This window comes from Gossypium arboreum, chromosome 5 (genome assembly GCF_025698485.1).
Source record: "Gossypium arboreum isolate Shixiya-1 chromosome 5, ASM2569848v2, whole genome shotgun sequence".
NCBI lineage: Eukaryota > Viridiplantae > Streptophyta > Magnoliopsida > Malvales > Malvaceae > Gossypium > Gossypium arboreum.
In genome coordinates this window covers 25,408,133-25,434,968 of record NC_069074.1, presented here as the reverse complement: position 1 = coordinate 25,434,968, position 26,836 = coordinate 25,408,133, and the positions used below count along the sequence as shown (strand labels likewise).

The window sequence follows — 26,836 nt, the reverse complement described above, 5'->3', positions numbered from 1 at the left end:
CCTCATCGGTAGCTGTGTTAAACCGCAGTTTGCAGGCGAGGGAGGCTGCCAGGAAGTTGTTGCATTTTCACTTAAAGAGGGCTTGTTCTCGCATGAAACACTTTGCTGACAGACATTGCTCAGACAGGGGTTTTAGCATTGGTGGTCTTGTGTACTTACGCCTACAACCTTATAGACAGCAAACAGTGCGAAATGTGCTTAATCAGAAATTATCTCCCAAGAATTTTGGACCTTTTTCAATGATCAAGAAAATAGGAGCTGTAGCTTATACCCTACAATTACCTCCGGGTTCTCGCATACACCCTACCTTTCATGTGTCGCAATTGAAGAAGCATATAGGTTCCAGTCTGGCTCAAACTCAATTACCTTTGCATGATGATCATGATGCCATGCAGAAGGAACCTGTGCGGATTGTTGACAGAAGGATAGTTAAAAAGGGTAACCAAGCTGTTACAGAGGTCTTAGTGGAGTAGGTCGACACTTTTCCAGAAGACGCTACATAGAAGTTTCTGACTATGCTACGGACAAAGTTTCCTCATTTCCATCCTTGAGGACAAGGATTTTCTCTTGGCGGCAGTATTTGTTATGGGGTAAAATAATAATTAGGGAAAAGAGGTTAAATTCTGTTAATTAACAGTTAGTTTGTTTAGTTAAACGGTACGTATAGTTTAATGAACCGGGGCATTTTGCACAACTGTAAGTGCCACGTCCTCTTTAGCTGCTGTTTCCTTCTTAAGCATGAATTGTGTGTGATGAAACAGTTATGAAAAATATTGAGCAGATTTATGAACCTTCTTTGTTCCGCTTTGCTCTCCTTAATTCTTCTTCTTCTTCTACGTTTTATCTGTTGTATTTTCTGAGTTCTTATCAATCTTTTTCTTTACTTAATTCTTCTTATGAACCTAATAACATAGCAAACTTTCTGAATTCCACTATTTTAATATTTGGATTTAATAAATTACGAGTTTAATTAAATTAAATTTTATTTTATAGTTAGAAGAAAGACTTTAATTTGAATTTAAACTCGAGCTGGAACAAGATAATAAGCAATGGGCTTATGCTTCTAGTTATTTAGTAATTCTATTTGCAAGTTACATACTTGCGTAAGAATCAAAATTACGGAAGATTTCGGCACTTTATGTGAGATACAGGTATGAACAGCTAGCTGTTGTTAGCGTAAACTCATTAAAATACACACAAAAAACAGCCTTTTAGCATACAAAACGTAGTCTGCAATGTTGAAATGTGATGAAACAAAAAAAAAAGAGTTAAAAAATATATTACGTGCACTGCTACTATTGTTTGTTTTGGATTGAAAAAAAAAATTGGTGTTATTTGTCAGCGAATTGTGTTTCATGCATGCTTTAAGCCCCTACCCTGGTTAATTTCCTATATATGAGTTGGTCAATTGAATTTCTTAATTTCATATTCTATTTTTTTTAAACATATAATCTCGAGATATATATAATTATTAGCCCCAAATTGAAAAGGAAAAATATAAACTACAAATTAGATCCAAAAAGTCAAATCTAGTATACTTGGAAATAGTAATAGTACGGACAGAACTAATCTTCTTCTAAGCGATGATGACTCGTAAGAAAAAATTAGTCCTCCAAGTTTCGGCGTTAGAATCTTCTCTATTTCAGTCGTCATCATCATCAGCATCAGCATCAGCTTCATCGTCATATCAATATATCTCAATTTAGTTTAATTTATACGTATAATAAAAATCGAATTAAAATTTAGAAAATAATAATAATAATAGTTCACATCAAAAGATCAAACCAAATGAATTTGTGCTTTCATGGGTAAATTCATAAAAAATAAATTTAAGGGTTAAAATTGAATTATGAAATTTTAGAAGGGCATTATATTAATCTATAATTTTATATTTTAAGAAAATAAAGAGGCTCAAATTTACCTTCGTTTAATACAGTTAATTACTTAAAATGTAAAAAGTATAGGGTTCTGTTAACAAGAATACTTTGAAGTTACTTAAATTAATAGTATTTGTTATAATGTGGTTATTAGATATAAAAACTAAAAGTTAATTTGACTACTTCAAATATTTTATTAAATTAATATGAATATTTAAAAGCTACAATAACATATCAGATTACATCATAAATTCTCTAAGCAAGATTATCACTTGCTAATAGTTGTTTAGGAATTTCCTTGAAAACCTTTCGACTTTGTCTTGTATCAAAGGCCAATTTGGCAAAACAATTCGTGACATTATTAAGCTCATTAGGAATATATTAAATAACTCAATATTTACGCCTGATTAAGACAGAGTTTGAAACTAATGAAGAAGTTTACTGTATAACTTTGACTACCTCTGTACTGTCTGTTTGAATCATAATTCAAGCAAAGCTATTATCATGGATAAGAGACAAACCCATCAAGAATTCCCCACAATTTCACATCGAATACCTAATATTCTCCTAAAAATATGTTAAATCCTATTATTCATTTTTCATTCCCATTTCTTAAAAATCCCTCTGCTGCAACAAAATCAGATCAACCTTAACCGTACTATCAGTACATAGCTGGAATCACATCATCTCAGTTTTGCTTGTAATAAAAAAACTAGTCAATAAAAAACAAAAAGTTTCCAATTTTAAAATAAATCTTATAAAATATAAATATTTATCAAACAATGAGGACATGAAGAAATGGTGATTTTTATAATCAAATTCCCCTAACCACACAAAGAGTTGGCACACCCGTAGGGGTGACACTTTGAAGAAAGATTTTATGAATACAAGCGGACTCACATTTATATTTAGTTATTTATTATTTTCAATAATAATTAAATATTTTTGATTCGAGCTTAATTCAAATAGTATCTCACCTTTTTAAGAAAATGAAACTTTTGACCAAACAAAGAGATAATAATATATATTTTTACTTTAAAGCTGTTCAACTTCATATGCAAGTAAACATGTTGTCTAAAGCATTTTCGTTTTTTGGATAGTTAGTTTCCATAAAATACTTACCATATAATCACTCAGGTTTTAAATTTTTATTTTATTTTAAATTTATAATTAAATTAGTATGATAAATTAATTGGAAATTAAAGATAATTAATATATATATATATATATATCTTTTACAAAATAACATCTACTGTTATAGAGTGTTTTTACCTTTTCTGTATTATTATATAAAATTTATAAATTTCATTTTAAACCTAAAAGTTTAAAATTTTAACATTGTAATTTCAAATATATATATTTATGTTTTTATTAAATTTTTCATTGGAAATAAATTGAAATAAAATAATATTTCAAAGTATTAAAGTGAAATAAAAAATTTTAAAGATTCACAACAAAATCGAATAAAAGAAAGTAGCTTTTCCTATATCTGGAAAAAAATTCAATTTTTATTACCATAAACTATACATGTCATAAGAAGTGTAAATTGAAATACTTTTAATATAAATTGTACTTTTTTTTTAAAAAGATAAATTGTACCTCTTTTTAAAGACAGTAACTAAAGCTACTAGAAATCCAACAATGCCCGCCATTTCAACTCATTAGTCATACCTCGACGGAATTCTTCCCACCGGTTAACCAAGAAAAACGATGGCGTTCAACTATTTTTTCGCCGGAGAAATCGCAATGGAACTTTTTAAACAATTAATTGCCATCGCCCGTAAGTCCTGCCTCTGCAAATCCAGTGTAGACAATCTCATATCAAGCATCCAAGTGCTCCTTCTCATCATCAACGAAATCAAATACTCCGGCGTCGAACTCCCCGCCCTCCGCCAATCTCAGCTTGACCGTTTCTTCGAGACCCTATGTGGCGGCCTCGAATTGGCCTGCAAAGTCCTTCCCTCTAGCCGTTGGAACGTCTACAAAAACCTCCAGCTCGCCAGGAAGATGGAGAAGTTAGAGAAACAAGTTGAGAGGTTCTTAAGCAGACCGATGCAAGCCCATTTATTGGCCGACGTCCACCACATGCGGTTTGAAACGGTAGAGCGGTTTGATCGGTTAGAAGGCCGGTTGGAGCAGCGGCTCAGTTCGATAAAGATTGGAGCTGGAGGGTGGGTCGAAGAAGATGAAGCTAGTGCGGGGATTGTAGGTGGAGTTGGTTTGGATTTACGAAAAACAACGTTAAAAAATTGGTAGTCATAAGAGATGATTTAAACGTTGTTGGAATTTGGGGTATTAGAGGATCTGGCAAAACCACTTTGGCTAATGAAATTTGTAGAGATAATCAAGTTTGAAGTAAGTCTCTTCCTTATTCTAAGTAACCAAATCAAACAAAAACATACTCACTTTGGTGAAAGATGCAAGGTAATTGTTATTGCTATTGAAGCAAGTTATTTTAATTGGTTTAGTTTTTAGTTTGAGGTGTCTGATATTTGTTTTGTGAACTGTGTTTGGATAGGTCCGGGGATGCTTATAGCAGTTACCATGTAATCTATGTTACTCAACACGATGTGTTGAGGAACGTCGCTTGTAACACCCCTAACCTGTAACCGTCGGCGGAATAGGTTAAGAGGCATTACCGAATTTGTAACTCAATTCAGAACAATCATTTATCAAATGTCATCTCGTTACAGAAAATATCATTCATTCACATTCAATATATACTTAAATTGAGCATAGGAAGCTTAAAACATGCATTCGGGACTAAATCGGTAACATATAAAAATTTTGGAAACTTAGAAAAATTTCAACATTTCAAGTGTCACATGCCCGTGTGAACAGGCTGTGTACTTCACACGGCTAATAGACACGCCCGGGTCTTAGACCGTGTGGAAACAAGGCATACATACTGACTTGTGTCACATGGCCAAGGACACGCCTGTGCGCTAGGTCATGTGAAAACTGGAGAGGTTACTAACTTGAGTCACCTGGCCAGCCACACGTCCATGTGCTAACTCGTGTGTCACACACGGCCAGTAGACACACCCGTATGTCTAGGCCGTACCAAAACTGTAGGGTATACTGACTTAATTCGAAAGGGTACCCTAGGGGACACACGGCCGTGCAACATAACCGTGTGTTGCACACGGCTGAGACACACGCCCGTGTCTCTGCTCGTGTGGACAAAAATAGACCATTTGTAAAGTCATTTTGCCACCCTATAAAAACAAGTATCACAAGCATAAATGACCAAACTTTTACAACTCAATAGGCAGCCAAGATAACCATTTCAATACACACTATTTGCCATATCAAAACCTAACAATTACATACCTAAATACTTTTTAACATCATGCATAATCCATTCATATACCAAATACATATTAATACAACATTTGCACATTTTCATTCCATATATTCTTTGCCAAAACATACCATAATTGAACACTTATACATAACCAATGATGATACCAAAATAAGCCAAATCACATGGCTTAGCTAATACACAAGATATACCAAAAGCATAATTTTCAAGTGACCATAACTAATATCATTTAAACTAGCCTATACATGCCATATTTACATATTTTCACAAGTTTAAAAGTACCAATCGAAAATTGGATAGTGTGATGTGCAACTCTGACTTGTCCAAAACGAGCGAGCTAACGAACCTCTATAAAACATAGAAAAAGAAACAGAGTAAGCTTTATAGCTTAAAAGCCCGTATTAATCAGAATTAAACTTACCATTTATACATAATCAAATCAATAATTAAAGTGTAACCAATTCAATTTACAAACACCTAATCACAAGTAGTCATCACATGTTAGTCATTGTAAAAATACCTGAAACCATCCATTAATACAATACTTTGCATCATTCCAAATTCATATATCATATATAACATTAACAACATTTATAAACCGTAACTCTTCCGTATAACATTATTTGTGCTCGTTGAACCTATTAGAAATTCAAAGGATACTCAGGTGAATAATATCAGTAATCTGTCAATTTATTATCATTTATGCTCTTTCGAGCCATGATTGGTAAACTCCTCCTGAGTTGATAAACAATAAGCTCTATTGAGTTGAAACGGTAAGCTCTATTGAGCTGATAACAGTAAGCTCTTACAAGCTGATATATCAGTAAGCTCATACAAGCTGTGGTGAGTCCGCAACAAATGCAGGAGCTCGACCAAAACAGTAACCCAGTAACATGTCACCCGTATCCTATGAATTTATACAGTTCAAACAAGGCTCAGTAACAAATAAATTATATCAATAAGGCATTCGTATTTCAAGTATTTCCATTATATACATTCATTTCAACAATTACAAGTATATAAAAGTTTGATTCTAATTATATGAACTTACCTCGTATCCTCGAATAAAACTATCAGCTATTCGTCCATTTTTTGTTTTCCCCGATATAGTTTCGATATTTGCTTATCTTGATCTATAATATTAAATTAACTCATTCAAACTTTCATTCAATTCAATTTAGCCTAAAACATTTATTTTGGCTAAATTATAATTTTACCCTTAGACTTTTGACTACTTTGCAATTTAGTCCTTAACACATAAAAATGCAAAATAACGTAATTAGGCCATAACCCATAGTAGTCGAATTTACTATATACCACTAGCAGCCCATATTTTTCATTATTTCACACTTTTAACCACATAATTTTACGTTTTCTCAATTTAATTCCTTTTTGACATTTTTGTCAAAAATCACTTTACAAAACATTAAAATCCATCATCAATGTAACGTCCCCCCTACCCGAGACCGTTGCCGGAGTCAAGCAGGAGACATTACAAAACTTATCTTAGCACTTAAACAGTTTTCGTAGTAAACTATCCATCTGCGTCACAGTCGCTAAAAAAATCAAATCTCGAGTTACGAAACTCGAAATCCAATTCCGTAAATTTTCCTGAAACTAGACTCATATATCTACTTACTAATTTTTTCTAGAATTTTGGTCAGGCCAATTAGTACAGTTTATTATAAGAAGTCTCCCTGTTTCAGGGTTCAGTTACTCTGACCCTTGTGCACTACGAATCAAATTTCTTCCTGTACAGAAATCCAATGACTATTCCATTTGTTTCAATTAAAATAGACTCAATAAGGAATCCATACAAATAAAGTTTGAGTCCTAATTCTTAATACACAATTTATGGTGAATTTCTAAAGTCAGAACAGGGAATCCAGAAATTGTTCTAACCCTGTTTCACCAAAACGTAAATATCTCATAAAATACAACTCTTTTACCAATTTTGTTTCTTCCATATAAAAATAGATTCATTAAGCTTCAATTACATATTTTATTCATCATCTAATTCACTTTATACTATTTTTGGTATATTTTCAAAGTTGGACTACTGTTACTGTCCAAATCTGTTTTAGTATAAAATGTTGATAACTAAGTTTATAACATCTTCATTTCTTCTTTCTACAACATTTACCAACAATTCCTCTTATTACTCTTCACTAACATATCAAAACATACCATTCTTAAGGTTTTGGTAACATTTACAAAACATACCAAAATATCATTTAACAACTTAGATACTTTCAATATAACCAAAAGACATCCTAGGTACAATGCCATTTTCCAAAAGATAGAAACTTCACCAATTTGAGTTTGGGGATCGGCTTGTATGTTGAGTCCTTATACTTTCAGATTACCTAGCCTGCAAGACGGAAACAAACCGCACGCTGAGAATACTCTCAGTGGTATTTCTATAAACAATAGCTTAATCAACTTTAAAACATGGTAATTCAAACATATTATTGCTATTATTCAATATCAATCAAGACTTTAATAACCTTTACTTTATTTACCCTTATTAACATAACTCGGACATCGACGGATACACGGATCCAACCCACACTCCGGGATAAGCACATAGGGCTTCATCGGAATAAATCCGAACTTTAACATTATAGTACACAAAGTACTTCATCGGAACAAATCCGAACTTTAATAAGAGTCGACACATAGTGTCTCATCGACTCAATGTCGGAATATCCCAATACTTCCAATTCCTATGACATGTCAACTATATCCGACTAGCCCGACATCGTTAATAGGGTATTCAAAATCACATTCATTTCAATATGGTAAAAATACTTACCTCATTCACATTTTCATACAATATAAATATCAAATATAGCAATAACGATTAAGCTCGGTTTATAGAAATACAAACCACTATTTATCGAATTTAATCGATATCTTCGTTCACTTTCTCTTTTCCTTCTTTGATGACGTATCCGTGCTACGTTTGCTACTAACAATCATACAATTAAAATTCATCAATATACTAATTCATAAAACACATTTTCACTTTCTATCAAACTTTTACAAAAATTCCAATTTCGTCCTTTTTCCATTACTAATCTTTTTCTTTAACTTAAGCTTCATATTCTCTTTTAATCAACTCATTAACAATTTCTAACTCATAAAATTCATTATAAAACATAAATTTTGAGCTCTATTCAACTTAATCCCTATTTAAACCTAACTTAGAATTCTTTTAATAAATCACTCAATTTTCACTTCTAACTTCAATTCCTATCAATTTAACCCATAAAACCTCAATTTATTCAACTAAATCAATATCTAAAATTTTCTATTTTTCTTCATTTTAACCTTATACATGTAGAACTTTGAATTAGGCATCCATAAACATAAAAATCATAAGAAAATGAGCTAAAACAACTTACCAATTAAACTTTAGGGCCTTAATCCTCAAATTTCCCTTTTCTTTTTCTTTCTTTCTTTCCTTCTTTCTTTCTCACGTTTGCTCTCTGTAACTCTTTCTATGTTTCTTTACTCATTATTATTTATTCATTATACTATATTATATTATTATTAACCTATAAAAAAATATAAATTAACATGTGTAATAATTATAACATAAAATATCTTATAGCTATTACACATATATACCAACTATTACACATGTTATATCATACATTCACACACATGGCACTTAGGGTCTAATTGTTAGATTAGTCCCTTTTACTTCTTTAATCTATAATTAAACTTTTATTCCTTATGCAATTTAATCCTTTAAACTAAATTCAAGCTACTTCACTTAATTAAACACTAAATAACCATTCAACTATAATTCATAAATATTTCTAATAAATATTCATGAATAAATTTCACGAAACAAGACTCAAGACTCAATTTCCGATACCGTAACTTTCGGTTCATTACAATCAAATTTTCATATTTGATCATCAAACATCTAAAAACTCAAATAATCATCAATGGAACTTCACAAAATCATGAAAAAATTCAAAAATTAAGGTACGGGCTAGCTAGAATATGAAGCAACGATATCAAAAACGTAAAAATCATTAAAAACCGAGTAAAAATCGTACCTTAATTGAAAATTTTATCAATGCCGAATGAAGAACCCTATTTTGGCTTCATCTACTTCTAATTTTCGGCTAAAGATGAATGAAATAACAAAATTTTGATTTTGTTTTATTATAATTAACCTTATAAACTAAATTACCATTATAACTTTATTGTAAATCATTAATATATCATATTATTCATGGACATAAATGTCTACTAACCTTGATCATGGTCAAATTTCAATATAAGGACTTTTAATTTAATGATTCATAGCTAATTAATACATTTAAATAATAGACTTCAACTTTTACGTGTTATACGATTTAGTCTTTTTTACCGAATTAAGCATTCAAACAGTAAATTTTTTTTACGAAACTTCCACATAATAATTTTATCATGCTGTAAACCTTATTAAAATAATAAAATAATATTTTGACTTCAGGATTGTGGTCCCAAAACCACTATTCCAATTTGACCCAAAAACGGGTTGTTACATCGCTATTCATCTAAGCAATCGCTCGGATGTGAATGAATGAAAGCGATTACTTATTCCAATAAGAGATACCAAACTTTCGAGAGATTGGGGAAGAAATACAAATCTGCCATTCAATGCTCAGATCATTTTAGTTCATATAGGTGTAAATGATTACTTTTTCTTAATTGATTTGCACTAAATAAGTTCCTTGGCTAAAATCTGGCATAGCTATCAATTCTGGAAATTGTTTGATGACAGGAGAAATGAGGGAAATGGACTGGTACCGGATGGAGTTTCCAAAGGCTAAAGTAGTCATCCTGAATTTTGCCTCCAATGAATACTTCTTGCCTCATTTCGTGGATGATATGCTTTATCTTAGAGCACTTATTATAATAACTATGGTACAACTAAGGCAACTCTTCTGAATTTCTCAATTTTCATTAATCTGACGAATTTATGGAGCCTATGGCTTGAAAAGGTGTTGGTTCCTGAATTGTCCAACACCACTGCTCCATTAAGGAACTTGAGGAAACTATCTACGGTTTTCTATAAGGTTAATAACAACTTCAATCCATCAGTTCTAGACCTGCCCCAGATCTTCCCTTGTTTAACCGAGTTCATAATAGATCATTATGATTATTTAGTTAAGCTACCTGAAAGCATTTGTAAGGTAAATTTACTTCAAAATCTCAGCATAACTAGCTGCCACAGGTAGAGCTGATCATGGGCCGAACCGGGTTTGGGCTGGGCCCAAATAAAATTTTAGGCCTATTTTTTAGGCCCAGGCCCCACCCGACCTGAAACATGGGCCTAAAAATTATTCAAGCTCGGTCCAAAATAAAATTGCTAAGCTCGAGCCCAACCCAGCCCAGCCAATATTAAAATTTTTTTAGCTTATTTCTAGCCACAGGTTATCTGAATTGCCTGTTGGTTTCGGCTTGTTTAAGAAACTGCAAATACTTAGGCTTTATGCTTGTCTGGAACTTAAGGTCCTCCCTCTGAGTATAGGCGAGCTACTTAGGTTAAAATTCCTTGCCATTTCACAATGTGTTAACTTGAGGTCTCTACCTAGAGAAATTTGTAAATTAGCAAGCTTAGAAATAATAGACATGAGGGAATGCCCATAGATTGTGAATTTACCATCGCCAGTCATGTTGTTGAACTTGAAATCACTACGCCGAGTTATATACGATGATGAAGTTTTTAGGGACTAAAAAAAAGTAAAGAGGGGAATGCGATAGCTTCATGTTCAAGTTGCAGAGAAATGGTATAGTTTGGACTAGCTTCATGACTGAAACAACATATGATATGTATCTATGTGTCAAATATTAATATTAAGTTTATTTACTGCCATAAAAGTCTTCTTGGTGTTAGATCATAATTCAAATCAATGGGGAAGTATTGCAACTACTTTCCTTTTTCCTTTAAAAGAAGGGTGTGAAGGGGCAGGGCCAGCAAAATAAAGAGAAAAGAAGCATAAAAAGGTTCCATTATGGATGAGGAAAATGCCATCACCCGAGATATGATATGCGGCTATTAAAGATTTAGTGGAATTCTTCTTTTTTGTGTGCATGTGGTTCCAAGGTTGGGATGAGAAGTTTTATTTTTTTTCTATTTTAGAGAAAAAGAAATTTTATATCTAAATTCGATAAATGGGTACCCACATGGGCAAAAAAAAAGAATTTTTCACCTCTATTAATTTCGATTAATATTTATATTTTCTCCACAAATAAACTTTAAAAAAAAGTCAAATATCTTTAAGTAAAAAAAAGCATGTAAAGTTATTCACACTTGCATCAATTTAATCCAGGCCCCCACTTCGTGATGAAATTCAAACCCATTTCATTTATTTATCAATTTTTTTATAAAAATAAATATTGTATTTACCAGATGTTTCATTTTACTAAAATATATCAGTTCTAACAATAGTCGTAGACGATTACAATACTGCACATTGGCCAACACTGGGAGTTATCTGTAAATAAATTAAGCCATGTCTGGTGCAATACACACAATGTAGGATATTTCATAGAAACCTGGTCAGATTATATTTATTTATTTTGAGAGATTAGCTGTAGAATTCCTTAGTTCGAACATCTCCCTTGCTGTGTTGGGAGGGTTTCCACCATGGAACTCTTTGATCCTCCAAATTCTTTGCTTCTAGTGTGTTATCAAACACTATCCCAATGATGATCGCTGATAAACCGTAATTTATACATATTTTTACCCAATTCTTGGCTTATTTATGAATGATTTTTCCTTGGTTTTAGTGAATTTGATGCTCCTAATCCTTTAATTTCATGTTTTATACTAAGGAGAGCTTATGGTAGCAAAAAGAGCGAGAAACGGGCTAAAAACGGACAAATTAGGCTTAAAACAGTGTTACACACGGTCTAGGCATTTCCACACTGGTAAACCACACGCCCGTGTGTCATGGCCATGTCGACATTAATCCAAGTCAAAATTGCACACGGTTTGAGCACTTGCACACCGGCGAGGTACCCGGCCGTCTCCCTGTCGAGGTACACAGAGTTGGAGGCAGAAAATACTCGAGAATAGCCATCGGAATCACCTCAGAGCTAGGATCTACATCAAGACTGAAGATTTCCATCCAATTTCCTAGAAGTTCTTTGGGTTTCTTTATGTTTTGTTGTTTTCCAAACTTTAAGATGTTTTCTATTAATATTATGAACTAAACTCCCTAAATACCTAAGGGAGATGAAACCTAAGACGAATCTGATTACTCTTTGATTTATATGATAAATGTTTAGTCCAATTTTGGCCCGGGCCAAAACAAAGCCCAAACCAATCCAAAACCCTAAACTAAACCCAATCCCAATTAAACCAACTAAGCCCAACCTACCCTAACCCAAACAAAACTGACCCAAACCCACACATAGGCCCAAAATTTTGACCCAACTAGCCAGATTTAGGGTTTCAAAACATTTGAAACCCTAGTCAACCCCTAGCGTCGCTAACGTCACATCATCAATGCAAGTGGCGCACTTGCCCACTGCCTCCCCTGTTGCCACCGCCATTTACCTGCAAAAGAGAAGAGTAGAACAATTATTAAACAAGTTGTAAATGGCTATAAAAGCCATCTAAGAAACCATTGTAGCGCCAGCTTCTACTTCAACGAATAAATGAAATAGAAAAAAAGAGATTCAAATATCAAACTACAAATCCACAAAACAGATTAGGAAAAAAAAACCAAAGGTTACTGTTATTTATTTTTTTCTTTTTTTTCTTTTTATTTTATTTTCTTTCTTTTCTTTTCTAATCTATTTATACATGCTTTCTCTATTTTATCTTTTAAAAAAAGTATATATATATTTATATATAAATATTAAAAAAATAAAAATTTTACCTTTTTTCGACAGTGGCCGGCGCGACAGACAACATCGGTCCGATGATCGGACCATGGCCAGAAGGGGATGGATTGAGAGAGTGAAGGTAGAGCTTTTCAGTTTTTGTTTTAAGGAAAGGGGAAAATTATTTTTTTTAAAAAAAAATTTTGGCCTTTTATAGCTTGAAGAAAATGATGTCGTTTCACTTAGGGGTTTTACCGCCCAAAATGGTGCCGTTTGGCATGGCAACCCGTGACCCGACCCTTTCGCCCGAAGGTTCGCATGTTTTTAAGCGAAAGGGTTATTTGCGCTTTTGGCCCTTCCGCTTTTTTATGGTTTTGCAATGAAATTTTTTTATATTTTTTAACTTTTGCCCCACGATTTTATTTCGAATACAATTTGGTCCTCTGACCATTTGAGGAGTGGACATTGGAACGGTGTCTTTTTGGGGATAGGGCATAATTGCGCAATCAGTCCCTCCTTCGTGGCGTGCGTTTGAATTTGATCCTCCCTGCTACTGCACGTTTTGGAGGGCGGGGTTATTCCCCACTTTAGTCCCTCCTTATTATTCGCATGTTCGATTTGGTCCTTTTCTTTTATTTTTTATTTCAAATTGGCCCCAAACTTTTGTTTTAAGTTCAATTTAGTCCCTTTTTGGTTATTTTTGCTATTATTATTAAATTAATTAATTCAATATTATTACTACTATTATTATTGTATTATTATTATTACTACTATTAGTATTATTTTTATAACTATTATTTTATTATCATATCGCTATTATTATTATATTATTATTACTATTATATTATTATTATTATATATTTTTACCTATTACTTTTTAAATACACTAATTCTATTTTTATTCCTCACTCACATTATATATTATTTATTTATATATATATCTTTTATATCATCTCAAACTTTAAAATATTTATTACTTGTATTATTACCATTAATATTATAATCATTACTATTACTATCATTTTTTAAAATAGTTTTACATAATATTCATTTATTTACTACTAGTTTTTTAATTTCAATTTTTTAGCTTATTTATTATTTCCTTTTTATTTTGCTTATTCGCTTAATTCATTTATTTTATTTTTACTTTTATCATTATCTTTCACATTCGCGTCTATGTTTATTCTGTTATGCCTGTCAATACTGAAATTTGTATTTGTTTATGCATTCTTTATTATCTCATTTTATTACAAACTTATGTTATATTAATCTTTACCCAATCCAAAATTGATTCCTTTATAAAGGCAATGTTCTGTATTTGGAAATTCGAGAAAGTTGTACCCTAACTTACTGGGTTTCGATTTTTCTCATTTAACCTAAATAACGGAATATTATTTTAAAATCGCAATACGAGTTTTGAATAAAATGCTTACTCTTTGAGATTCGAAGTGTTGTGCCCTAACTTTTCGGGTATGACATCTTGTCACCTCGAGATAAGATTTTTGTAAATAAAGGTGATCTTCGATATTTGGAAGTTCGAGAGATCGTGCCCTAACTTACTGGGTTTCGATTTTCCTCGTTTACCCTAAATAATCGAATATCCTTTTAAAAAAGGGTTAAAATACACGAATTTTAAATAAAAAGAAAGCTCATTCTCAAAATTTCAAGATGTCGTGTCCTAAATTACTGGATGTGACATTTTATTACTTCGAGACGAGAAGGTCTTTAACATTCGAGTATTTTTTTTACAAAAAGAGGGATCGTATTTTAAAGTCTTTCAAGTTTTCAATTCTCGACACTAAGACACTAATTAATCAACTAGGTACTAATTTTTGGGTGTTACGAGGGTACTAATCCTTCCTCGTATGTAACCGAATCCTGGATCCGTTTTTCTGAATTTTGAGAACCAAAATCGTTGTTTAAATAAATCAAATCATTTATTAAAAACAACTACTTTTACAAGGTGACTCGATCACACCTCATCAAAAAGGATTGGTGGTGATTCCCATGTTTGTTTTCGTTTTCAAAATTAAGTCGACCCCGTTTTTCCAAAAAATGGTTTCAATAGCTTGGCGACTCCACTGGGGACAAATAAGAGAGTTTGGTTTTAATATAGGATCCTTACAATGCATTTCATCCATTTTTGTTACGATTTTCGTCATTTTGTTCCTATTTTCGTTACTGCTTTGAGTTTTTTATATATATCTGTCCTCGCATATTGCATTGTATGACCACTTGGTCACACCCTTTTAAGTGGGAGTGAGGAACTATTCCTTCGTGAGGTTTTCACCTCCACATAGGATAGTGGATCACTTTCAGGATACATTCATACCTATTTTTTCGTGAGATTTTCATCTCTGTGTAGCTATAGGGAAATGTATTCCCCTGAATTGAACTCGATCCATATGAGCCTATAATGGGTGAGGATTGAGGAATATGTCAGTTCGGGTACCTTCACTCTAGAACTGAGGCATATATAATGAACCCTAAGAGCCCACCTTAGGTAGAACCACACCAAATCCTAGTGGTCACCCGAATAGGTGTTCTATTTTGTTTATTTATTCTGTGCTGATGCCTTTGATTTTGCTTCGATCACATTGCATTTCATCGTAAGAGATCCTTTCGTTGCATTTTTATTCGTCATTGTTACGATCCTTATCATTGCGGTTTATAATTGTTGTGTTGGTTTGAGTTTAGGCATCTTTCTGCACATTACATTGCATGATCGATCGATTTTACCTTTTTAGGTGGGAGTGAGAAGCTATGCCTTCATGAGGTTTTCACCTCCGCATAGGCTAGTAGACTGCTTCTGAAATACATTCGTACCTATGTCTTCGTGAGATTTTCATCTTCGCATACCCATAGGGAAATGTATTCCCCTGAACTGAACTCGATCCATATGAGCCTATAATGGGTGAAGATTGAGGAATTTGCTGGTTCAGGTACCCTTTCTTTAGAACCACACCCCATATAGCAAGCCTTAAGAGCCCACCCTAGGTAGAGCCACTCCGAACCCCTAGTGGTCATCCGGATAGGTACTCTATTTTGTTTATTTCTCCTGTACTAACATGTTTTCTTTTGTTTTGATTACATTGCATTTTCATCATAGAAATGAGGCATTGAGTCACATTTGATTGCTAAATAGAAAAGCTTGTCATGGAGAATGGATTTCTTGATAAAGTGGAATATAATACGGCCGTCCGAATATGGTCCGAGTAAAAAACAAGAGAAGGCTGATAGTCCATGAAGGAATATACGACTTTACTTCATTATCTGAAGAAGCCAACAAAGATTATTCGAGAGTCGTCATGTCTTAAAGAATCTGACGAGCATCGCGGGGATAAGTGAGCAACGGGCTGCAGTCCATAACATCCTGATATGAAGAAAAAGATCGGTGTCTTCGATTGGAATATGAGGGCAAAGCCGCATATGTAATCTATTTTATGTAAAAAAAATTATTTTCTAGAAAAATTATTCTAATGGAATTGAATCTATAATCAACGCCTCTCTTTCTTTTTGCATTCATCTCATGCATTTGCATTGCATTTCATCACATGCATTAGATTTTCACAAAAGCACCCTAATTAGGTAAAATTATTTTAGCTAACTTAGGAATCGACAAAAGTCTACTGAACTAAGTATCACTACGATACCCGTAGCAAGACAAAAGTAATGGATCAAAGAATGGAAAGATTAGAGCAATTAAAAAGAGATATGGAAGACCAGCTACAGGCACAGATGCAAGAACAACTAGCCAATATTCAACAGGATATGAGGGATCAAATGCTTGAATCCCAAAGAAGCATGATGAGCCAATTGACGCAATTGCTAGTTGGAAGGCTTGAAAAAGGGAAAGACCAGTAGTCAACAGTGAAGACAGTAATGAAGACTCTATTTATCCTTCAGGTTTTACCTCAATAAGTGCCCAGGCCCAACCAAACGCGTATCTACAAGGGGCATCTGTTACTGTCAGGCCCCAACAACATCAGGCCGGTACCTCGGCACCCATGAACTACCCGACAGGCTCAGGTTCCAATCCGAGGAATAGTTTAACCAATCATGTAGTTCCTAATCTAGACGAAATGGCAGAAATATGAAAAGTAAGGGTTGAACTACCAAAACAACTCGAAAATCGATACAAGTGGTTGGAGAAAAAACTTAGAGCAATGGATAATGCTAATTACCATTGCAGGGTTAACGCCAAAGATCTCAGTTTGGTTCTAGATTTAGTACTCTCGCTGAAATTCAAGACTCCAGAATTTGAAAAGTATAATGGGACCAGTTGTCCTGAAGCTCACATCACGATGTTCTGCCGAATAATGACAGGATACGTTGATAACAATCAACTGTTAATTCATTGCTTCCAAGATAGTCTGATTGGGTCAACTGCCAAATGGTACAACCAACTGAGCTGTGCCAAAATTCATTCATGAAAGAACTTGGCACAGGCTTTCATGAAGTAATATAGCCACGTGACAGACATGGTGCCCGATAGGATTACACTGTAGAATATGGAAAAGAAGCAAAGTGAGAGCTTCAGGCAATATGCCCAAAGATGGAGAAAGGTAGCGACGCAAGTCCAGCCACCTCTTCTGGAGAAAGCAACTACGATGCTTTTTGTCAACGCTCTAAAAGCCCCGTTCATTGCCCATATGTTGGGAAGCGTTACCATGAGCTTATCAGATATAGTAATGTCCGGCGAGATAATTGAAAACAAAATCAGGAGCGTGAAGATAGACGCAGGAGAAAGCGCTAAGAGGTCAACCGTAAAGAGAAATGAAAATGAAGTGAATAGTACGAGCAAAAGGTATTCCAAATTGGTCAATGTAGGCCAGCCGAGAACTGTAACCACTAGCTATCAAGGCTCTTCAAGACAGGAATCTAACTCGAGGCCAAATACAGAAAGGCTCCGATTTACACCCATCCCGATGTCATATAAAGAGTTGTATCAGAATCTTTTTGATGTGCATGTGGTGTCTCCGTTCTACTCGAAACCTGTGCAACCTCCGTTCTCAAAATGGTATAAAGAGAATGCTCAATGTGAGTACAACACGGGAATAACGGGACACTCAATCGAAAATTATACTACATTTAAAAAGTTGGTCGAGAGGTTAATTGAAATGAGAATTGTGAAGTTTGATGATTCCTCAGAACCTAATTACTCTGACAACGCAGTAAATGCGATATTTGAAAGTGGGGGCAAAAGAGTTGCGATGCCTTGAACAAGTCAAAAGCGTGGAAGGAATATGGGGGCAATGGATAGGAAATAGATCCTACTTTACAAAAGAGCAATGGATATCGCGAACCTAAGAGAAGAGAAAGAGGTGAAGATCGGAGCCTATATCACCACAGAGACAAAAGTGAGACAGCATTGAGTTGTTTCAAGAATTCAAAGATATTTTCACACGATTGTATCAAGATACGCCTGGGCTACTAAGGCGTGAGGATGCTACAGAATGGTCGAACAACATATGCTAATGGTTCTACGATAGCCAGACAAATCATGAGATTTGGGTTCTGCTGGTCCATCGTAGAAAGGAATTACATCAGTATGTCGTAAATGCCAAATTTATGGAGACAAGATTCATGTGTCCCTTCATTTCTTCACAAACTTTCTCTTTGTGGGGCATGGATGTTATGAGGCTGATCTCGTCAAAAGCTTCTGACCAACACTAACTCATCCTTGTAGTCGTCGATTACTCACTAAGAGGGTGAATGTGGCTTCATATGCCAATGTTACAAGGTCGACAGTTATCAAATTAAAAAAAAACAAAAAATAAGGTAAAGAGATCAAGTGCTGACAAAAAAAAAATACCAAAAAAAGGATCATGTCTAACAATGCACAACCTCATAATGTCAAAAGTTTGTAGTCTATTCAAAGATCAGACGCCATATCACAGTGCAGCAAAGGCAACAAAAAAATCGTGGAAGATAATCAAGACTGGTAAATATTGGCATAAGAAGTCACCATTTACTCTCTATGCATATCGAACGTCGACCAAGACCTTCATCAGGGCAACACCTTTCTCACTGATTTATGGATTGGAAACAGTTTTGCCCATTGAAGTCGAGATTCCTTCTCTCCAAGCTTCAATTGAGTCAAGAATTGGATGAAGCAGAGTGGGTCCAATTTTAATATGATCAAGTGAACCTGATTGAAGAAAAGAGTTTGAAAGTACCCATAATGGTCAAATGTATCAAGTTTATGGCAAGAAAGCTTGTCCCAGAAAATTCCATGAGAAAGACTTAGTTTTGAAAAGGATCCTTAATATACGAAAGGACTTCAGAGGAAAGCGAATGTCAAGCTGGGAAGGACCTTATGTAGTAAAGAAGGCCTATTCTGGAGGAGCGTTAAGATGGGTGGCAAATATTTGCCCAATCCGGTGAATTCAAATCCAGTCAAGATGTATTCTACCTAAAAGGGGAGAGGCCAAAGTGAAAACCTGTAAAGGACGCAAAAAAAAAAAAAGAAGAAAAAGAAAAAGGAGAGGCCAAGGCGAAAACCAGCAAAAGGTGCTTTGAGACCAAAGGAGATTTGAGTTGAAAACCCGTAAAGGGCAATTCAAATTTTGATCGAAGGTGGGGCATGCGGTAGTTTTGCGATACCTGAATTAACAAAGAGGAGAGATGTTACATCTTAGGGTATCAACAACAGTACTCTAGATCCCCTAAACACATATTGAGCTAAAAAAAAAAGGGTCCTCAAGAAGTTCATACAGAGATACTTATGTGGAAATATCTGGGGTACCTATTTTCCTTTTATTCACTTCGTATTCCAACAATATTTGCTTTCTGTGATTAATCTATTCCTTTCAAATTTTGTTTCTGATGAATTTCAGTTCTGTCCATTGTTACGACCTTTTTCAAGCATTTTGCATTAAAATAACGATTAATGGACTAATGACACTTTCACAAAAGGAGTTCTGCAAATTACTCCGAAAGTTTCTACATAGTACAAGAACCTAAAATAGGACTGTTATTTAGAACTAACCAAACCTAAGGATTGGAAACATTTGAGAAAGAAGAGTTTAAATTGGGACTACCTCTTCGGGTTTTCTGTCCAAGATCTAAGCTAAACAAGAAGACAAGATATTGTTTCATTGATAGAACCTTGATGAACAAAGAGCAATGGCAACCCAAGCATTAAAAAGGGATCATTCTCATAACATGCTGCACTCATTTATAGATCATTCATAACACATCTAGTTAGGAGTATTTAATTCATTTCAGTCATAGCATCCTACTCATTTGGCATAAGCATAAGTACATAAAATCAATTCTACAGATCATGCCCCTAGAGGACGGTGTAGCAACATCGGTGAATTTATAGATCTTATCTCCCTAAGCAGTAGTGAAGTAGATCAAAAATGGCGAATCTTATCTCCCTAAGCAGTAGTGGAGCAGATTCAAGCCACCATCCTATCTCCCTAAGCAGTAGTGGAGTAGATCGAAGACGGTGAGCCTTAACCTCTTAAGCAGTTGGGAAACAGACTGAAGATTACAGACCTTATCTCCCTAAACAGTAGTGCAGCAGATCGAAGACGACGAGCCTTAACCCCTTAAATAGTAGGGAAACAAGCTGAAGATTACAGATCTCATCTCTCTAAGCAGTAATGGAGTAGATCAAAGACGGTGAGCCTTAACCACCTAAGCAGTAGGGAAACAGGCTGAAGATTACGGATCTTATCTCCATAAGCAGTAGTGGAGAGATCGAAGACGACGAGCTTTAACCCCCTAAGTAGTAGGGAAACAGGGTAAAGATTACAGATCTTATCTCCCTAAGCAGTAGTGGAGCGGATCGAAGACGACGAGCCTTAACCTCCTAAGCAAAAGGGAAACAGGCTGAAGATTACAGATCTTATCTCCTTAAGCAGTAGTGGAGTAGATCGAAAACGATGAGCCTTAACCCCCTAAGTAGTTGGGAAACAGGCTGCAGATTACAGATCTTATCTCCCTAAGCAGTAGTGGAACGGATTGAAGACGACGAGCCTTAACCCCCTAAGTAGTAGGGAAACAGGCTGAAGATTACATATCTTATCTCCCTAAGCAGTAGTGGGGTAGATCGACGACGGTGAGCCTTAACCCCCTAAGCAGTAGGGCAACAGGCTGGAAATTACAAATCTTATCTCCCTAAGCAGTTGTGGAGTAGATCGAAGACAATGAGTCTTAATCCCCTAAGCAGTAGGGCAACAAGATGAAGATTACAAATCTTATTTCCCTGAAGTTTTAGTGGAACATATTAAAGCTATGAATAAACAGATCTTATCTATCTGAAGTTGCAGTAGAGCAGATCAAAACAAACCTTACCTCTCTGAAGTTACAGAGGAGCAGTTGAAGTCACTAGTCTTATCTCCCTGAAGATGCAGTGGAGCAGACTGAAAACAGCAAATCTTATTTCCCTGAAGTTGCAGTAGAATAGATTGAAGCTATAAATAAATAAATCTTATCTCTCTGAAGTTACAGTAGAGCAGATCAAAACAAACCTTATCTCCCTGAAGTTGCAGAGGAGCAGGTTGAAGTCACTAGTTTTATCTCCCTGAAGTTGCAGTGGAGCAGACTGAAGATAGCAAACCTTATTTCCCTGAAGTTGCAGTGGAACAGATTAAAGCTATAAATAAACAGATCTTATCTCTCTGAAGTTGCTATAGAGCAGATCATAACAAACTTTATCTTCCTAAAGTTGCAGTGGAGCAGGATGAAAACTACAAACCTTATTTGTGTAAAGATTGCGGTGGAGTGGATCGAAGCAACAAGTTTTGGTGGACTGGAACGGGGCATCCTGAAGAATAGGAGCACCAAAAAAGTCAAGACTCGGCGCGACCTGGCAAAATTGGTCTTTCTTGAAAGTCTTTGCTCCGTTCTCGTTACACGAAACGAGTAAAGAGGGGCAGCTATTTAGTCCAATTTTGGCCCGGGCCAAAACAAAGGCCAAATCAATCCAAAACCCTAAACTAAACCCAATCCCAATTAAACAAACTAAGCCCAACCTACCCTAACCCAAACAAAATTGACCCAAACCCACACATAGGCCCAAATTTTTTACCCAACTAGCCAGATTTAGGGTTTCAAAAAAGCTAAAACCTTAATCAACCTCTAGCGTCACCGACGTCACATCATCAGCGCAAGTGGCGCACCTGCCCACTGCCTCCCTAGTTGCCATTACCATTTACCTGGAAAAGAGAAGAGTAGAACAATTATTAAACAAGTTGTAAATGGCTATAAAAGCCATCTAAGAAACCATTGTAGCGTTGATTTCTACTTCAACAAATAAATGAAATAGAAAAAAAGAGATTCAAATATCAAACTACAGGTCCACAAAATAGATTAGGAAAAAAAACCAAAGGTTACTGTTATTTATTTTTTTTCTTTTTTTTCTTTTTATTTTATTTTATTTCTTTTCTTTTCGAATCTATTTATACATGTTTTTTCTATTTTATCTTTTAAAAATGGTGGCCGGTGCGGCGGACGACATCGGTCCGATGATCGGACCATGGCCGGAGGGGGATGGGTTGAGAGAGTGAGGGGAGAGCTTTTCAGTTTTTGTTTTAAAGAAAGGGGTAAATTATTTTTTTTAAAAAAAAAATTGGCCTTTTATAGCTTGAAGAAAACGACGTAGTTTCTCTTGGGGTTTTAGCGCCCAAAATGACGTCGTTTGCATGGCGACCAGCGAACCGGCTCGTCCGCCCGAAGGTCTGCATGTTTTTAAGCGGAAGGGTTATTTGCGCTTTTGGCCCTTTCGCTTTTTTATGGTTTTGCAATGCAATTTTTTATATTTTTTAATTTTTGCCCCATGATTTTATTTTGATTACAATCTGGTCCTCTAACCATTTGAGGAGTGGACATTAGAACAGCGTCGTTTTGGGGATAGGACATAATTGCGCAACCAGTCCCTCTTTTGTGGTGTGCGTTTCAATTTGATCCTCCCTGCTACTGCGCATTTTGGAGGTCGGGGTTATTCCCCATTTTAGTCCCTCCTTATTATTCGCATGTTCGATTCGGTCCTTTTCTTTTATTTTTTATTTCAAATTGGCCTCGAACTTTTGTTTTAAGTTCAATTTAGTCCCTTTTTGGTTATTTTTGCTATTATTATTAAATTCATTAATTCAATATTACTACTACTATTATTATTACTATTGTATTATTATTACTACTACTATTAGTATTATTTTTATAACTATTATTTTATTGCTATTACTACTATTTTATTATATTATTATTACTATTATATTATTATTATGTTTTTTACCTATTACTTTTTAAATACACTCATTTTATTTTATTCCTTACTCACATTATATATTATTTATTTATATATCTTTTATATCATTTCAAACTTTAAAGTATTTATTACTTGTATTATTACCATTAATATTATAATCATTATGTTACTATCATTTTTAAAATAGTTTTACATAATATTCATTTATTTACTACTAGTTGTTTTTTAATTTCAAATATTTTTTTAGCTTATTTATTATTTCCTTTTATTTTAGCTTATTCGTTTTATTCTTTTATTTAATTTTTCTTTTATCATTATCGTTCACATTCGCGTCTATGTTTATTCTGTTATGCCTGTCAATATCGAAATTTGTATTTGTTTATGTATTCTTTATTATTTCATTTTATTACAAACTTATGTTATATTAATCTTTACCCGACCTAAAATTGATTCCTTTATAAAGTTAATGTTCCGTATTTGGAAATTCGAGAAAGTCGTACCCTAAATTTTTGGGTTTCGATTTTTTCTCATTTAACCTAAATAACGAAATATTCTTTTAAAACCGCAATACGAGTTTTGAATAAAATGCTTACTCTCTGAGATTCGAGGTGTTGTGCCCTAACTTATCGGGTATGACATCTTGTCACCTCGAGATAAGATTTTTGTAAATAAAGGTGATCTTCGGTATTTGGAAGTTCGAGAGATCGTGCCCTAACTTGCTGGGTTCTGATTTTTCTCGTTTACCCTAAATAATCGAATATCCTTTTAAAAAAGGGGGTTAAAATACATGAATTTTAAATAAAAGGCAAGCTCGTTCTCAAAAGTTCAAGATGTTGTGTCCTAACTTACTGGATGTGACATTTTATTACTTCAAGACGAGAAGGTCTTTAACATTCGAGATTTTTTTTACAAAAAAAGGGATCGTATTTTAAAGTCTTTCAATTTTTCAATTCTCGACACTAAGACACTAATTAATCAACTAGGTACCAATTTTTGGGCGTTACGAGGGTGCTAATCCTTCCTTGTACGTAACCGACTCCCGAATCTATTTTTCTGAATTTCGCGGACCAAAATTGTTGTTTAAATAAATCAAATCATTTATTAAAAATAACCACTTTTACGAGGTAACCCGGTCACACCTCATCAAAAAGGATTGGTGGCGAGTCCCATGTTTGTTTTCGCTCTCAAAATCAAGTCGACCCTACTTTTCCAAAAAAATGGTTTCGACAATAAATATTTGTTCTTATTCTTAATTGTGACTTTTAATCCTTACTTTAATATTCCAGGATATTAATTCAGGTTTTTGATGTGCTTATTCAGTGGAGGAAAAGTCCCTGTTTAAGAGTAGATCATTCGTAATTAAGCGGAGTTGCATGCAATCCTATAGATAGGACGACATAAATATGTCGCATTAGAGTCAAATCTAATAAGGGAATCCATAGATCGAGTTAATACGACAATAGGGGTTTTAATTAGAAAGAGATTTCGATTAATCAACCTAGAGTCAGTTGTTTTTAGTCTCGAAAGGGATATTAACATAAATCAGGGATTTCTACAGAATAAGTCAAGGGAATAAATCGTCTAAGTCAAAGGTAATAAGTGAAGTCTAGGTGGATTCTTCCTGGGGTATTGTCTTTTCCATTAGTTTTCATAAAGTATTATCCAACTTTAATCTCTGTCGTTACTTTAGTTAATAGTTAATTAAGTCTTAGATAAAACATTCCCTAAATTTTTAGGCTAGATAGTAAAAAGATAAGTAATTACTAATACTTTTAGTCTTTGTGGATACGATATTCCCGGTCTCACCATAACTATACTATAATTCAATAGGTGCGCTTGCCTTAAGTCAAATTTTTAGTTAGTTTCACGACCATCAATCACCATGGTTGCAAGTAATGAGAAGATTGTGTTCAATATGTTATTGAACTGCATGGATCGTAATCTCATGTTATATCCAACCAAAATAAGTGTATAAGGAACTCAAAATTGCAGTACATGGAACTTACCCATCCAGCATTTGTTTTAATGGGTCCATAACCGTCGTAAGTTGTGTTCATTGCAAAGTATTGAGGAATCGAAAGCCCGAAGAAGAGAGAGAGGCCCAACACATAGATGTTTCTCTTAGAATTATTGTTTGCAAATTGGATGGATGTGATCTCGGAAGTAATTGGCATCAAGATGGAAATTATAAATTAAATAAACAATACGATATCAGATACATAATAAAATACAGTATATGGCGGAAAATATTGGCAATGGAATAGATGCAAATAGTGCTCCATATTTCCCTGAAAGAATATAGGATAATGCAGCAATCAAGAATGAACATGATGCAAATAGACCAAAATACTTAAGAACCAAGCACAGGAAACAAACCAAATATGGAGAAAAATATCATGAAATCCAATATACGTAAATCCAAGAAAGCTGACATTTTTGCTGCAATGTCATTTGGAGTGCTGCCTATCAGTAAAAGTTTCTTAGAACTAATAACTACTCTAAATAGAATATAACTTCTCTTTAAAAAAATAAACGGATGCTTCCTTTCACAGATGCAGATGTACCAACAAGAGAACCGAAAAGCCCTTTAAGCAGCATTTCAATATCCTGCATTTAAATTAAAAGTATTTCAAGCAGCATTCCAATAGACTAGAATTGGTTATTCTAGAGAAATTATCGATGAATAAGTTGTGAAAGTGATCGCGTGATTCGTAACAAGTAATAAATATTTATAATTAAGATCGAACCTAGACTAACTATTATCATGACGAAAAGGCAAGCGCACCTATCGAACAATAGTATAGTAACGGCAAGACCGGGATATCGTACCCAAGGGAACCAAAAGTACTAGTAATAACTATTTTTTTATTATCTAGACTAGGAATAAAAGGGTTTATTTATTAAACTAATTATCTAAACTAATTAACTGATTTAATTAAAGCAAAGAGAAAATTGGGAAAAAGACTTGAAGAAAAGCAATTGATAAAGACGACACCCAAGGAGGAATCCACCTAGAATTCACTTGTTATCTGAGTCTGAACCGGACGATTTATTCACTTGACTTGATCCGTAGAGATCCCTAAGTTAAGTTATTATCCCTATTCAAGACTAATAACGTCTAATCCCTAGATTGAATAACCGAGACTTTTCTCTAATTAACACTCTAGAGTTACATTAACTCGATCTATGGATCCCCTTATTAGGTTTCACCCTAATCTGACAAAATCTCGTAACCCTATTTCTAGGCGTTTGATCAACTCCGCTTAATTATACCAAATCTACTCTTAGGCAGGGTCTATTCCTCTTCTGTATAAGCACATAAAATTATGAATTAATATCTGGAATACTAACTCAAGTATTAAGAATACATAATTAAGAACAAATCAAGTATTTATCATACAGTTCAGATAATAATAACAAGATCCATCATAGGTTTTATCCCCCTTAGGTATCTAAGGGGTTTAGTTCATAATAAAATAAGAGTACATCTCAAAAGTATGAAAATAACAAAACATAAAGAAAACTCTAAAACCCCTGAAGGAATTCTAAGAGAGATCTTCAGTCTTGGAGTAGCTC

General features: G+C 34.3%; 2 pseudogenes; one reads left to right on the top strand and one right to left on the bottom strand.

Moving 5' to 3' along the window:
- The first annotated feature begins 3,587 nt into the window (after positions 1 to 3,587).
- Positions 3,588 to 10,944, top strand: LOC108450860 (probable disease resistance protein At4g33300; annotated as a pseudogene).
- Positions 10,945 to 11,756: 812 nt separating this feature from the next.
- Positions 11,757 to 26,836, bottom strand: part of LOC108450859 (nucleobase-ascorbate transporter 3-like) — a 53,200-nt pseudogene continuing 38,120 nt past the window's right edge.